Here is a 16,922-nt window from a genome sequence, read left to right as displayed (position 1 = left end):
GTCCAGGGCCTGATGGATTCCCTGGGGAATTCTACCAAATAGTCAAAGAAGGCATAATACCTATTATCCTGAAGCTGTTTCAAAAAATAGAAACAGAAGGAAAGCTTCCAGATTCATTCTATGAGGTCAGCATTACCTTAATTCCAAACCAGACAAAGACCCCATCAAAAAGGAGAATTTCAGACCAATATCCCTGATGAATATGGATTCCAAAATCCTCAACAAAATCCTAGCTAACAGGATCCAACAATACATTAAAAGGATCATCCACCACGACCAAATGGGCTTTATCCCCAGGATGCTAGGATGGTTCAACATTCGCAAATCAATCAATGTGACAGAACACATTAATAAGAGAAGAGAGAAGAACCATACTGTCCTCTCAATTGATGCAGAAAAAGCATCTGAGAAAATACAGCATCCTTTCCTGATTAAAACTCTTTAGAGTATAGGGATAGAAGGAACATTCCTCAAGGTCATAAAATCCATCTATGAAAAACCCACAGTGAATATCATCCTCAATGGGGAAAAGCTGAGAGCCTTTCCCTTAAGATCAGGAACACATCAAGGATGCCCATTCTCACCACTATTGTTCAACATAGTACTAGAAGTCTTAGCAACAACAGACAACAAAAAGAAATAAAAGGTATTCAAATTGGCAAAGAAGAAGTCAAACTCTCTCTCTTCACAGATGACATGATACTTTATGTGGAGAATCCAAAAGACTCCACCCCCAAATTACTAGAACTCATCCAGCAATTCAGTAATGTGGCAGGATACAAAATCAATGCACAGAAATCAGTTGCTTTCTTATACACTAACAATGCAACTGTAGAAAGAAAATTAGAGAAATGCTTCCATTTACAATAGCACCAAAAGCCATAAGATACCTCAGAATAAACTTAACCAAAGACGTAAAGGATCTATACTCTGGAAAGTACAGAACACTCATGAAAGAAATTGAAGAAGACACAAAAAGATGGAAAAATATTCCATGCTCATGGATCAGAAGAATAAACATTGTTAAAATACCTATGCTACCCAGAGCAATCTATACCTTCAGTGCCATCCCGATCAAAATTCCAATGACAGTTTTCAAAGTGCTGAAACAAACAATCCTAAAATTTGTATGGAGTCAGAAAAGCTCCAAAATCACCAAGCTGGGGACATCACGTTGCCTGATTTCAAGCTATATTACAAAGCACTGATCACTAAGACAGCATGGTACTGGCACAAAAAGAGACATATAGACCAATGGAACAGAATAGAGGGCCCAGATATGGACCCTCAACTCTATGGTCAAATAATCTTTGACAAAGCAGGAAAAAAAATATGCAATGGAAAAAAGACAGTCTTTTCAATAAATGGTGTTGGGAAAATTGGACAGCTATATACAGAAGAATGAAACAACCATTCTCTAACACCATACACAAAGATAAACTCAAAATGGTTGAAAGACCTCAATGTGAGACAGAAATGCATCAAAATCCTAGAGGAGAACATAGGCAGTAACCTCTTTGACATCAGCCACAGCAACTTCTTTCAAAATACATCTCCAAAGGCTAGTGAAACAAAATATAAAATGAACTTTTGGGACTTCATCAAGATAAAAACATCTGCACAGCAAAGGAAACAGCCAACAAAACAAAGAGGCAACCCACAGAATGGGAGAAGATATTCGCAAATGACACTACAGCCAAAGCTCTGATTTCCAAGATCTATAAAGAACTTCTCAAACCCAACACCCAAAAAAAACAAATAATGAAGTAAAAAAATGGGCAAAAGACATGAAAAGACACTTCTCTGAAGAAGACATACAAATGGCTAACAGACACAAGAAAAAATATTCATCATCATTAGCCATTAGGGAAATTCAAATCGAAACCACATTGAGATACCACCTTACACTAGTTAAAATGGCAAAAATTGATGAGACAAGAAACAACAAATGTTGGAGAGGTTGTGGAGAAAGGGGAACCCTCTTACACTGTTGGTGGGAATGCAAGTTGGTACAGCCACTTTGGAAAACAGTGTGGAGGTGCCTCAAAAAATGAAAAATAGAGCTACCCTATGACCCAGCAATTGCACTCCTGGGTATTTACCCCAAAGACACAGATGTAGTGAAAAGAAGGGCCATATGCACCCCAGTGTTCATAGCAGCAATGTTCGCAATACTCAACTGTGGAAAGAGCCAAGATCCCCTTCAACAGGCGAATGGATAAAGAAGATGTGGTCCATATATACAATGGAATATTACTCAGCCATTAGAAAGGATGAATACCCAACTTTTACATCAACATGGATGGGACTGGAGGAGATTATGCTAAGTGAAATAAGTCAAGCAGAGAAAGTCAATTATCATATGGTTTCACTTATTTGTGGAACATAAGGGATAGCATGGAGGACATTAGAAGAAGGAAGGGAAAAATGAAGTGGGGTAATCGGAGGGGAAGAAGAACCATGAGAGACTATGGACTCCGAGAAACAAACTGAGGGGTTTAGAGGAGAGGGGCGTGGGGGGATGGGTTAGCCCAATGATGGGTATTAAGGAGAGCATGTACTTCATGGAGCACTGGATGTTATACGAAAAAAATGAATCATGGATCACTACATCAAAAACTAATGATGTATGTTGACTAACATAATATAATAAAAGTAAATTAAAAATATAGTAGAGTCCCCATATATCCCAAGCCCATTACTTTATTTTAGCATCTTACATAAGTATAAAGCATTTTTTATTTTTTTATTTATTTATTTTTATTTATTTTTAAATATTTTATTTTTTTGTCAGAGAGAGAGAGAGAGTCAGAGCACAAGCAGGGGGAGAGGCAGAGGCAGAGGGAGCCTGACCTCTGATCATCCAAAAGTTGAAGTGGACAAGAGAGTGGAATAAAGTACAGGAAAGATTCTAGTTGGCAGCCTGTCTTGGCACGTGAGAGCTGTTGAGATTCGTTTCATGGATTCAGGAGAAAACAGCCCCTCTATTACAGGAGAGCTCACTCACTGTTTCATTGGGTGAACACTTTTCACCTGCTTGGTCATTTATGAGATTCTTTAGATAGGCAATACTGCCCTTCTGTCTTCATCTCCTGAGTTTTCCTTATTGCTTCAGGCAACCTTGAACCTGATGAGAGGTAACAGTAGGCCATCTCTTAATCATGAGCACACAGCTAATTAGTAGGAGCAATCTTTATGAGATTATGAGAGAATATGGAGTTCACAGTAACTTGATAGTTTGCTCAAAAATCATTTTGTTGCAGGGTTGCAGAGTTCTTGTCTCACAGAGTCAAAGAATGAATCCCATGGACACAAAAAGGTAAGTGAAGTGAAAGCTTATTAAGTGAAGGTGAGAACAAAAAGAAAAGAAAAAAGCTCTTTAGAGTGCAGGGGTCCTGAACAGGTTGCCACTGAGGGCTTTTATGGTTGTTCTTTTATAGAAATCTGACCAGGGAACTTGGTAAATATTTCATCTATGACATTTAAGACAAACAAGGTGGACTTGTAAATATCATGAAAATATCCCACCTGTATTTAGAACAAACAGAGTGGATTTGTTATGTTCCCTTTTCTCTGGTTAATGTCTTATCTATATCATTTCTCCACATCTGGGATTTCTGTGAGCCTGGTTATATAGCTCCCTACCTATCTCTCCCTACCTAGCCTCTCCTGTCCCTTACTCAATTTGATCCTCTACTCAAGCAGGCTGCATACTCTATCATGTATGCTTCTTTGCCAGTCCTGCAGAATGATCAGTTTGGATTATGGAGAAAATTCTCATCTATTGTTTTCAGGTTGAAATATATCAGTTAGGAATGATTTGGGTTACAAATTAATAGACTCTTTACCATTGTAGTTAATGGGGTGCCTGGGTGGCTCAGTCGTTAAGCGTCTGCCTTCGGCTCAGGTCATGATCCCAGGGTCCTGGGATCAAGCCCCGCATCAGGCTCCCTGCTCAGCGGGGAGCCTGCTTCTTCCTCTCCCACTCCCCCTGCTTGTGTTCCCTCTCTTGCTGTGTCTCTCTCTGTCAAATAAATAAATAAAATCTTTAAAAAAAAAAGAAAACAATAACTACACTATATGACCGTTTTATCAGACAATGAATGGATGGTTTAAACTTTTGACAGTGAGCTAAAGTTTATGCCTATATAATGGTTAATTGTAAGTGAATATGAAAGAATAAAAATATAAAAGAGGAATAATTTTGGTGAACGATTACCTCTCATTAAATTGTGTGAAAGGTATAAAACATAATGATTCAAAATATGTGATATATGGATTAGACAGACCATGCACTCCATAAGAAATAGTTTCCAAATAAAAGTAGAAAAAACATAAATTACATGTTCCTATTTTTAAGATACTATAAAAAGCTAAGACCAAAATTCATTCATGAATTTTTACATATTCAAAACACTGTCATTATTATTTTGTGATGAATAGACTAACAGTTATATCATCAAGGGCACATAGAAAATGCCTTTCTCCAAATTAGCTTTTATCAAGTTGACTATAGCTCCAAGACATACATTAGTTTAGGAGGAGATGATTTATATAGATTCCAATAATAGTCTCACTGTCCTGGATACCAATCAGTAGAGACTTTTTCTTATATTATTCACTTGACTTTGTCATTTATGCTGACATATAGACAAAGATCACTGTACAAGTTTATGAAGACAGAGTTTGGCATGTTAAAATAATGCTTTTTAAAAGAACTTCCAACTTTAGTAGTATATTTTAATGACCTGATAGAATCAACTAACAATGTTTTAAATAACAGCAAGACATTTATCTCCTTTACCTCTTTGTTTAAATATTCCCCTTCCAAGAGTTTTCATCATTAATTCTTTGCCAGTTTGAACTGGTTATCTAATGAATGCAATTGAAGGCAGATTTTAAATTTCTTCTAAATTTTGGTAGTAATGGTAATAAAAATATGCCTATTATATATTTAACATCAAAACCATAAGGTTATGCTAATTTAGTTCAGGATATTTTTTAAATGAGAGCCATTCTTAGCAAAAAATAAGTTAAATATTGTTAAACCAGTCAATTTGGGCTTCTGCTATATGGAGACAGAATAGGAAAAGGTGTGGAAAAGAATCCGTATATATTAGTTACTGAAATGATTTTATTTATTTATTTTTTTAAGATTTTATTTATTTATTTGACAGAGAGAGGGAGAGAGACGGCGAGAGAGAGGGAACACAAACGGGGAGTGGGAGAGGGAGAAGCAGGCTCCCTGCCGAGCAAGGAACCCAATGTGGGGCTCGATCCCAGGACCCTTGGACCATGACCTGAGCCCAAGGCAGACGCTTAACGACTGAGCCACCCAGGCGCCACCTGACATGATTTTAAACAATAATTTAAAGTTCAGCATTTTTCTTCTGAGATTCAAAATATTCCAGGCTCTTCCAAATAACTCTAGGTTTACTTATGAAAAAAAGTCTCTAAAATGGCTATTTTAAAGATCCTATTAATCAAAGTAAAAACTTTATGTAAACGATACACATTTAATTAACATAAAATAATAAAATCATTTTCATAAAAAGCAATACAGTAGAAATAAATGAAACAAAAACAAATGAACAAACAAAATAAGTAATAACCTCTATGTGTGGAAGTATGAAATACTGGAAATTATTTCATAAAGTAACTCCCACATGTCTTGGGAAATACAAATTAGTGTAAAAAAAAGAGTGTATACCCCCCTGTGGCTTTGGAATGGAGTCACCATAAACTCCTGCCTTAAGCCAAAAACAAGTATAAAAGATAACATAATGACATATTCAAATCCAGATTGGAAGGAGACTGGGCATTTTTACTATAGTAGATTTGACTTCATCCCATTGCAGTTGAAAACCTGAAATAGTTTGACAGCACAATTAGCATATCAGGAAGGGAAATCAGTATAATGAAATCTACTACAAAAGAATCCACAGAATAATTGAGATATCTCTCTCCCCCTTCACACACACACACTTTTATGACTTCATGAGTTGCTCAAAAATATTTTTGATGCATGTGCAGAAATTCTGGCTTCTTTCTAGGGATAATGACACTGATAGATCCCATTTTAAATTAGTGAGTAGATATCTCATATTCCAGAATCTTAAATATATTCCTGACAAGACTATTTTACTTCCGGCATATTCACTTTCCCACAGTCCCAAATGACTATATTGAATCTCTTCTCTATTCTCAATATTCCAACAAATCTTAAATTCTCCTTTCTCTTACCTGATGCTTTTGCCTCATAATTAATTGAGAAAATATAAACAAGCATTTAATAATTGTCTCATCCATCCTTTCACCACCAAATCTATCAACAAACTAGCATCCATATGTGGGGGCAGGGTATATGTGGGAAATCTTTGTACATTACTTTTAATTTTTTCTTTTTTTTTTTTTACTGCTTTAAAAGAAGGTCTTTAGGAAAAAATCACAAGTCTGTATAAAGACAGTATTTCAGCTGACTAACAACTGGCTATATTCTTTTACTCCCCCCTCACATTTCTTCTTATGCTTTTAAGGGCTAATCACTAATATTTGCATACTTTATATAATCTTAAAGAAAAGGCATGTAGAATGTGTGTACTGAGAATTTTATAAGTACAACATCAAAATTCACCTTCTGTTTCACTCTTAACTCCAATAGATAGCCAATGGGATGTTCAAAAGTTGTCATTCACTCAACAGTATGGACCCCTGCACTCATTCTCTCTTAACAGTTTGTCATTTTATTCCTTTATCAGTCCCTTTATTCCCAAAGTCCTGAGAGACTCATGTTAATCCAAACCTTATTGAAGCTACCACTTAACTAATTTTCAACCTACGTTATGTTCCTAATATGATTCCATCTCAACACTGTAGTCTCTCTCCTACAAATCCTCCATATGAAGATATATATATAATGAAGAGCATGTGAGCAAGCTCTCACACCTTTGTCTACCAGGGATATCTGGGGTTATAAACTCCAGCCTCCAAGATGTGACTGAAGACCAGGACTGGTGCCAAGGAAACCACATCCTATTCCAGGCTCTGCCATTTTATAAACTAACCAGATGGTGCCATTTCAGTGCTCGATTTTCTTCATCCATTAAATAAAAATAAACATTTTATTTTTTTAAAAAGCATAACCACAGAAAAGAGACTCTTAAAATGTGACTCGGAAACTGGATCTTTCATTAATCAGATGGAAACTAGCTTATTGTCTGTGAAATGGTGAAAATACCTAGCACACGGTATAGCATCACCTGCAATAGATTGGAATGAGCCACAGATGGAAAGGGAAACAGTGGCTTATGCAGAAGCTCTAGAAATTTAATGGTCTGAAGGCAATGTTTAAGTCAGTGTGTACATTTGACTAATCTATGTTAGAAGTCTTGAGCAGAGAATGATATGCTCAAGATAGCCAACCACCCTTCACAGCATTCTTTGAAAGCTGAAGAGCTGGTATGGCAGCTATAATATAAAGATATGCTCATTTCCTACAACTGTACAACAGACTATGTTGAAAATCAGGCACAAAAATTATCATGAGAGTGGCAGAGTTGCAAAGTAAACTGGATTTTACAGCTCAAGTGTCCTCCAATGGTAAAGTAAGAGTTCTTATATTTGGACGCTTAAAAGCAGAATGAAATGATCTGAGTGGTTAGATGTTAACATTGGTATCTATATTTCAATTTGTAGATTAGCACCAGATGAATGTAAAAAATTGGGCATGGGTTTATTTGAAATATTGAAGACATGATTGATGATAGTAATGATGATGATTGGTGCTAGAGGTTGTGGAGAAAGACTAACATTTTTTGAAAACTGACATGTGCCAAAATTGTTCCAATCTCCATGCAATAGTGTCATTATAATACCCATTTCAGGGATGGAAACTTAAATAAAATCCCTAAAATTTAGAAATCTTGGAGTCAAGATTTTAACCTCAATACACTGACTTTTCTGAGCCATATGAGAAAAAGATGCTTCGTGTAATATAAATGAACTTAGACTTTGCCTTAAGGACTGTTGAATCCTTCAAATATTTGCAGCAGCTTTGATTTAGAAATTTGGAATTTATTTTAGTATTCAGAAAGAGAAGAGATATTGTCCTGCTTTAGAATATTTATGTGAATATTTATGTGAAGGTAGAGAGAAATAGACATTTGCAGAGAGCCTTATGAGGTAGAAATTATAGTTCTTGGAGAGTGATTAGATATGGAGTGAAATGCAATCAAGTATGATATTCATAGTATTCAAAAACCAACACAGCATAAGTACCAATCAATCAGATTGATGTCAGAGCAATCAGAACAGACAGCAGCAGCTTTACATTAGCAGTGTGTCCTGGCTCATTATCAGCTCTGGGTAAACGGGGAGGCAGAAAGTGTGTAGTTCATGTTTCTGACTTAAGTGAATGGGTGGATGGTAATGCTGGTCTTTAGGCTGGGACATATTTACGTACTGAATTATAACATATATTTCATTCACAAAGCAGTTTTTGTGTTAACTTCTTATAAATCTATTATGAAGCTCAAATGAAATACAACACCATGGTTGTTGGTTGCTAGAAAAATATGGATCATAAACGTCATTTGAATAGTTTTGTGTGTGGAAAATATATATTTAATGTTCTTTTAAGTTTTTTATTGATTATATACTTAAACATATATAGCAGGAAATAGACACACGAGAAAACTTTTACTTAGAACCAATGCAGTTATTAGTAATATCAATATACATTAAATTAGGCATAACTTCAATGCCCAAATGTAGTGTATTTTAACAAATTATAAGTTAAGATGTTGCTATGTACAAATACTTATTGCCAGAATTGTAAAATATATGCACCCACAGAAAAAATAAAGTGCATACATTCTTTTTGTAGGAATTAGTGTGTGTGTTAATTATATTACAGGTGGTCCTGCCCTAGCCACCTGTCTTCAATAAATGATCTAAGGTAGACATTCCACAGGATACCATGAAGGAACAATAGAAATAGAAGGAAAATTAATATTGTACAACTTCCCAGGTCTTTGACTTCAAATGTTAGGATAATAGATTGATACAATTTATTTCAGGATAATTTGCCAATAGCAAAAATTTAAGTGTACATCCATATGTATTCAGATATCTGTTCATTACAGATATCTCATGCTCATTACATCTTGATTTTTAATAGTATAAAATATTAACATCAGCTTAGGTATACATAGGTAGACAATAGGCAATATAAGTTTTGTATGCCTTATCCCAATGCAAAACAAATCCAAAGCAGCAGTTGGAATTAACAAATTAAATATAATTGCTGACCTGAAGAGATATTCATGATATACTGTCAAGTGAAACAAACGGAATTTTTTAGTATTTTATAGTATGAATAATTCCTTTGGTGAAATTGAAAAATGAATTCTATTCTCATGACTCCAAGACTGCTCTGTGTTCCACTATACTCTGATGCCTTCCAGTCATATTAACAAAAATTAGCATAAATATAACCCTTGTGCCTTAGATTCCCCTGATACAGGGAACCTCTGATTAATTTCAGATTGGGGCATGGGTGCCTGGCAATATAGATCATCCTTAATTTGACTTAAGCCTCTGCTCAATCCCCAGGAGAATAAAATAAAACAATGAATTTATTTGTTTACCCTGGCAACTGCATTCTTAAGCATTTATAAGGAAATGCTTATAGCGCAATTAAGAAGGAACGCTAATTACAGAAAAACAACATCCTTAAATATTCTACTTGTAATGGAATATTGTGATAGTCTCCTAAATAATCAGATATGTGGGGAAATATTAGAGAAGGAGGGAAGGAGGAATGAAGGAAGAGAGAAAGGAGATAAGCAGTGAATGAGGGACTAAGTTAATTTTATTTTCAAAATCTTCAATATATGACTTTCATATACATTTTCTAGTTTATACCTCTCACATGCTTTTTAAGCAGGTCATAAAACAATTAAGTGAATTGCTTGTTTTTTCTCTATAAATGCTTTTAAGTTTCTGTTTCCTAACTTTGCTCATCTCATACCCTCAACAGAAATGTCCTTTTCTAAATCTTACCTGACTTTGAAGGACAATTCAATGGCCACCCAGTTTACACAACCTTTCTTGATTAATCTCTATCCTAGCCAAACCCTCACTAGCATAATATATGAACATATATAATCATATTTTATCTGAAACTTTTAATAACATGTAACCTGTTCAGGTGCTGGTATATATATTTTGCTTTGCTTCTAAATAAATGATAGTCTCCAATTTTCATTATGGAGATATTAATGTTATTTTTTTTAAAGATTGATTTATTTATTTTAGAGAGATAGAGAGTGAGAGCTGGGGGGAGGGAGGGGCAGAAAGAGAGGGAGAGAGGGAAACTCCAGCAGACTCTGAGCTGAACACAGAGCCCCATAGGGGGCTTGATCCCACTACCCTGAGATCACGACCTGAGCCAAGAGTCAGATGCTTAGCTGATTGCACCACCCAGGTGCCCCTTATGTTATTTTTCTTGTATTTTTTTGCTATTAAAAGTTTATTACGTTTGAAGCATGCTTGCCTTTTCTTTGGAGTTTTAATGTATCATCTGAAACTTCATAAATTTTCCTTTGACGTTTTTACAGAGCTATAACTAAGGAAATTTTGATTGTTGCTTATTAAAACAATGGCTTTATGGTATCATATGCATATTAGATTAAAATAAATTCTGTTTTGTTTTCAGTACCATCATTACTGCTTAAAAGATATTTCCACATAATATTTTAACTTGATCTCATTTATTCCATAAATGTCAAATCTATGCAAGCTGCTCTCTGAAATTCTGCCTTTAGGAATTCTAAAGCCTTAATATAGGCACAAATCAAAGTTATCCTGTATATTATTACAGGAAATGGGTTCTGAAGCTGCCTCTAAACATCAAACAGCTTGACCTAATTAACATATGTATATAATATTATACTATACATTATTATTATATATTTATATATTAATATGTGTGTATAATTACTTAAATAGCTAACTGAAATTAGTGATAATTTCATGCCATGCATTTACTTTTGGCATGTATAGATGTAGAATTATTTTTTCTGAGGTCTTAATAAGACACCGGATCAAGTCTATTTGAAGCAGTGAGGTTTTCATGATATTAAAGTTTTCACCTATTTATTACACCAGATAATAATATGACTAGGTGATGGTACATTTAAATATCCATAAAAGTGGAGGATCCTGGATGGCTCAGTTGGTTAAGGTTAAGCATGTGCTTTCAGCTCAGGTCATAATCGCAGAGCCCTGGAATCCAGCCCAGAGTTAGGTTCCCTGCTCAGTGGGGAGTCTGCTTCTCTTTCTGCCCCTCCCCCAGCTCATGCGCGCTCTCTCGCGTTCTCGCTCTCTCTCTCAAATAAATAAATACAATCTTTAAAACAATATATCCATAAAAGTGTTATAGATTGTATTTGGTAGAGAAGATTTGTTTATTATTCCTCCATTTCATTGTATCTAACAACACTGGGTTACTATTATTAATGCCCCTCCACAAAATTTAGAGCTACCCCAGTGGTCACCACCACACCCTGCCCTCCATTACAGGGCCTTTAACATCTGACCCTTGACCTCCTTATCTTATTTATACTGTTATCTTTCAGTCCTGTGTCTTCACCACACTAGCCTTCCTCTCCCTTAAACCTGCTGAGCTCCTTCATTTGTTAAGGGGTTTACACATAAAAAAAAAAAAAGCTTTTCTACATATTAAACTGCATTCTTTGGCTATATGACACAGCTATGACCTCCCAGAGTTTTCCTGAAGACCCTATATAATAATCCTTACCCTTTAGGTTATTTTTATTTCATTTTCAATAATTGCTGGGGTTTTTTTGTTTTTTTTTTGTTTTTTTACAGGGCTTGATACTGAAATCTCATTAGTAATTTAGGTAACTTGGTGAATCTTTTCAACTCCATCAGAATGCAGGTTCCTTTAAAATAGAACTTTATGGGGTGCTTGGTTGGCTCAGTCCGTTAAGTGTCTGCCTTCAGCTCAGGTCATGATACCCAGGGTCCTGGGATTGAGCCCGGTGTTGGGCTCCCTGCTCAGCACGGAGTCTGCTTGTCTTTCCCTCTGCTGCTCCCCTTGCTTGTGATTTCTCTCTCTCTCTCAAATAAATAAATAAAATCTTTAAAAAAAATAGAACTTGATGTTCAGTGTTGAAGTCCCACAACCTGGAATAGAATCTGGCACATAGTTGCTGTCCAATGAATAAATTAATTAATGCAGCACAGCTGTATATATGGGAAAAGTGGTTTTGGTATCACTGAGGGCGAGTAGGTGTTGTGAGGCAGACATAACATCTCCACATGTCAAATATTTTTTAAAAAGTTTAAAAGAAGAGTGAATACTACTTCTTCCTTTAAAACTTAAATTACCCCATTCTAAAGACAGCAAAAAGTAAGTTTAGATTGTTATAGACAGACACTCTTTGATCAGGAGAGAGCAAAATAATTATTTCAATAGATAATGCTGTTGCTACATTTGCTGCCCATTGAGAAATGGCTACCATAGATCACACAGCTTTGCATAGATACTGGAAGGAAGGGCACCATTTGCATGGTCCCACAGACAAGAAAAAAAAGAGTTAACTGCTCTGTAATGATGGAGCAGCTGCTGTAGGAGATTTAATTGTTGCTAGTTCCTGCAGCTTTTCCAACTTTCTTTCTTTTCTGAAAGAAAGCTAAAGGGGACAGTAAGAGAACAAGAGAGGAAAAGAGAGATTACAAATTACATGTAATAAATTATAAGCCTGGAATATATAAATCCAAACAGGAATTGTGGAGGGTTGGGGGAGGGAGAAAAAGAAGACATAGACATTATGTAGAAACACATAGATATTTACTGATGTATGGGTGTATGTGTTTATCAGAGGTGTGAAGAAACAAAAGAGAAATTTACTAAAAACTCATGTCTCTTTTTTGAAATAGGCATAGCAGAGGAGAGGAAAATAGCCCCTGAAATCAAAATTAAATACGATTACTGCCAGCTGTGTTAGGTGGCTTGCCCAGTTTTTGAGTGATTAAAAGGAAAGTTACAGACCACAGTACTTCACCTGTTTATTCATACGTGCCTTTGATACTGGAACACACTGCCTGTTTCAGCGTTCATGAAATTCACAAGTTTACCTCATTAAGCTCTTCAGGGAAATTTTAATCTTAATTTCATGATCTTTTAAAATTAAAGCGTGAGAATTATATTGAATAAATATATTTCACTTATAATAAAAAATTCTACCCAGAAACCACTCTTGAACACGTGTAGTTGTAGTAAGTATGGCAATAGATAAAACGTTTATCTAAAGTATTCATTAAGATGATAATCAAGATACAAATGGATGAACCATTCTGTTAATGAGAGCAATTGTATGGCTAAAAAAAATCTATTTATATAATACCAATTTTAGCATTATTTTTCAGTTGCTATCTTTTTATAAATATATGTGTGATCCCTTTTCACACTATATATGTAGAGTGTTTGCTCATGTATTACCAAACCGTTTCATTAGTTGGATAGTTCTAAAAAACTAAAAACATGAATTTAATCACCAAAACGGCTCTCATCTGTTTTTACTTAGCAAATAGTAATTAGAACTACTAAATCTGTAGGTTACCAGCAAATTTTCAACTACCAAATTTTTAAGTCCAACATTAGTAAGATAAATGCTTATTTATCTTAAATTTTGAGGTGTTTCCTATATATATATTTTTAATGGCCAAAATGCTTCTATTGATAAGAAGCCAGGGGAATAAAAAGGATCCTTATATTCCAGGCTTCTGGGCTTTGCCTTGCATTTAAAATAAATCCTTATTGGGGCGCCTGGGTGGCTCAGTCATTAAGCATCTGCCTTCTGCTCAGGTCATGGTCCCAGGGTCCTGGGATCAAGCCCCGCATCGGGCTCCCTGCTCTGCGGGAATCCTGCTTCTCCCTCTCCCACTCCCCCTACTTGTATTCCCCCTCTCGCTGTGTCTCTGTCAAATAAATAAAATCTTAAAAAAATAATAAAATTGGGGCACCTGGGTGGCTCAGCCGTTTAGCGTCTGCCTTCGGCTCAGGTCATGATCCCAGAGTCCTGGGATCGAGTCCCACATCGGGCTTCCTGCTCAGCGGGAAGCCTGCTTCTCCCTCTCCCACTCCCCCTGCTTGTGTTCCCTCTCTCGCTGTCTCTCTCTATCAAAAAAAAAAAAAAAAAATTTAAAAATAAATAAATAAATAAATAAAATAAATCCTTATTGGAGTGCATTTCACTTGTGTATAGCATCAAAATTAACGGCATCAATGTTTTTTACCAGCTCAAATTTATGTGGGAAGTAGTAGACATTAACTTAGTTTAAAAAATATTATTTTCTCTATCCATTCCTCTGTTGATGGACATCTCAGCTCTTTCCATAGTTTGGCTATTGTGGACATTGCTGCTATAAACATTGGGGTGCACGTACCCCTTTGGATCACTACATTTGTATCTTTGGGGTAAACACCCAGTAGTGCAATTGCTGGGTCATATGGTAGCTCTATTTTCAACTTTTTGAGGAACTTCCATACTGTTTTCCAGAGTGGCTGCACCAGCTTGCATTTCCACTAACAGTGTAGGAGGGTTCCCCTTTCTCCGCATCCCCACCAACATCTGTCGTTTCCTGACTTGTTAATTTTAGCCATTCTGACTAGTGTGAGGTGGTATCTCATTGAGGTTTTGATTTGGATTTCCCTGATGCCAAGCGATGTTGAGCACTTTTTCATGCATCTGTTGGCCATTTGGATGTCTTCTTTGGAAAAATGTCTGTTCATGTCTTCTGCCCATTTCTTGATTGGATTATTTGTTCTTTGGGTGTTGAGTTTGATAAGTTCTTTATAGATTTTGGATACTAGCCCTTTATCTGATATGTCATTTGCAAATATCTTCTCTCATTCTGCTGGTTGTCTTTTGGTTTTGTTGACTGTTTCCTTGGCTGTGCAAAAGCTTTTTATCTTGATGAAGTCCCAATAGTTCATTTTTGCCCTTGCTTCCCTGTCTTTGGCAATGTTTCTAGGAAGAAGTTGCTGTGGCTGAGGTCGAAGAGGTTGCTGCCTCTGTTCTCCTCTAGGATTTTGATGGACTCCTGTCTCACATTTGGGTCTTTCATCCATTTTGAGTTTATTTTTGTGCGTGGTGTAAGGAAATGGTCCAGTTTCATTCTTCTGCATGTGGCTGTCCAATTTTCCTTGCCATTTGCAATGACGTGGATGGAACTAGAGGGCATTATGCTCAGCCAAATAAGTCAATCAGAAAAAGAGATGTATCATATGATCTCACTGATATGAGGAATTCTTAATCTCAGGAAACAAACTGAGGGTTGCTGGAGTGGTGGGGGGGTGGGAGGGATGAGGTAGCTGGATGATGGACATTGGGGAAGGTATGTGCTATGGTGAGCACTGTGAATTGTGCAAGACTGTTGAATCTCAGATCTGTACCTCTGAAACGAATAATACATTATATGTTAAAAAAAAGAAAAGAGAGAAGATAGTAGGAAGGGAAAAATGAAGGGGGGGGATTCGGAGGGGGAGATGTACCATGAGAGACTATGGACTCTGAGAAACAAACGGAGGGTTTTAGAGGGGAGGGGTGTGGGGGGATGGGTTAGTTCAGTGATGGGTGTTAAGGAAGGCACATATTGAATGGAGCACTGGATGTTATTCGCAAACAATGAATCATGGAACACTACATCAAAAGCTAATGATCTAATGTATGGTGATTAACATAACATAATAAAATAAAAAAAAGACAAAAAGTATTATTTTCTCTTCCATTTCTCATTTTGGTTTTTGAGTCTTCTCTCTTTTTTTCTTAATGTAGCTAAAGCACTGCCAATTTTGTTCATTTTTTGGAAAAACTGGTCATTACTTTCAATGTTATGTTATTATTCATTCTGGTCACTATTTTATTTATTTCTGATTTTTCTTTGTCATTTCCTTCCTCCACTAAATTTCAGCTAAGCTTCTTCTTTTTCTACTGCCTTGTGGTGTAATTGTTTATTTGAACTTTTTTTTCTGAATACACACATTTGTAGCATAAATTTCACTCTAATGTCGACTTTTGCTGCCTCGCATAGGTTTTGGAATATTGTGTTTTCTTTTTCTTTTGTTTTGAGACATATTTTGATTTGCCATTTGATTTTGTAATTTGACCCATTGCTTGTGCAGTAGTATATTGTTTAATATTTACATAGTAGGGGCACATGGTTGACTCAATCGGTTAAGCCTCTACCTTCAGCTCAGGTCATGATCCCAGGGTCCTGGGATGGAGCCCACTTTGGGCCCCCTGCTAAGCAGGGAGCCTGCTTCTCCTCTCCCTCTGCCACTCCCTCTGCTTGTGCTCTCTCTCTCTGTCAAATAAATAAATAAAATCTTTACAAAAATATTTACATATTAAATACTTAATATTTACATTGTAGATTTTCCAGCTTTGTTTTATTGTTATTTAGTTTTGTACCAGTATGATTAGAAAACATACTTGGTGTGATTTCAGTCTTCTTAAATTTGTAATATTTGTTATATCTTTTTTTATGTGATTTAACCAGGGGATTCTTCTGTGTGAACTTGAAGAGCATGTATATTCTATTTTTCTTGGATGGATTATTTTATACATATCTTTTAGAACCATGTATTCTGAAGTATACTTCAAGTAAAAATGCTACTATTGAAAAATAAAAAAAAAACAATAACTTTAAGTGAGGGTATTCATTTAAAATAAAATATATCAGAGAGGAGGTAGGTGGGGGGATGGGTGAAATTGGTGAAGGGAATTAAGAGTACACTTATCATAATGAGCACTGAGTAATGATGTATAGAATTATTGAATCACTATATTGTATACCTGAAACTAATATAAGACTGTATGTTAGCTATACTG

Source organism: Mirounga angustirostris, unplaced genomic scaffold, assembly GCF_029215605.1.
Source record: "Mirounga angustirostris isolate CCGP_5_RB_7025 unplaced genomic scaffold, mMirAng1.0.hap1 SCAF_2, whole genome shotgun sequence".
In the NCBI taxonomy this organism is placed as follows: Eukaryota; Metazoa; Chordata; class Mammalia; order Carnivora; family Phocidae; genus Mirounga; species Mirounga angustirostris.
Note: the sequence above shows the minus strand (reverse complement) of the source record.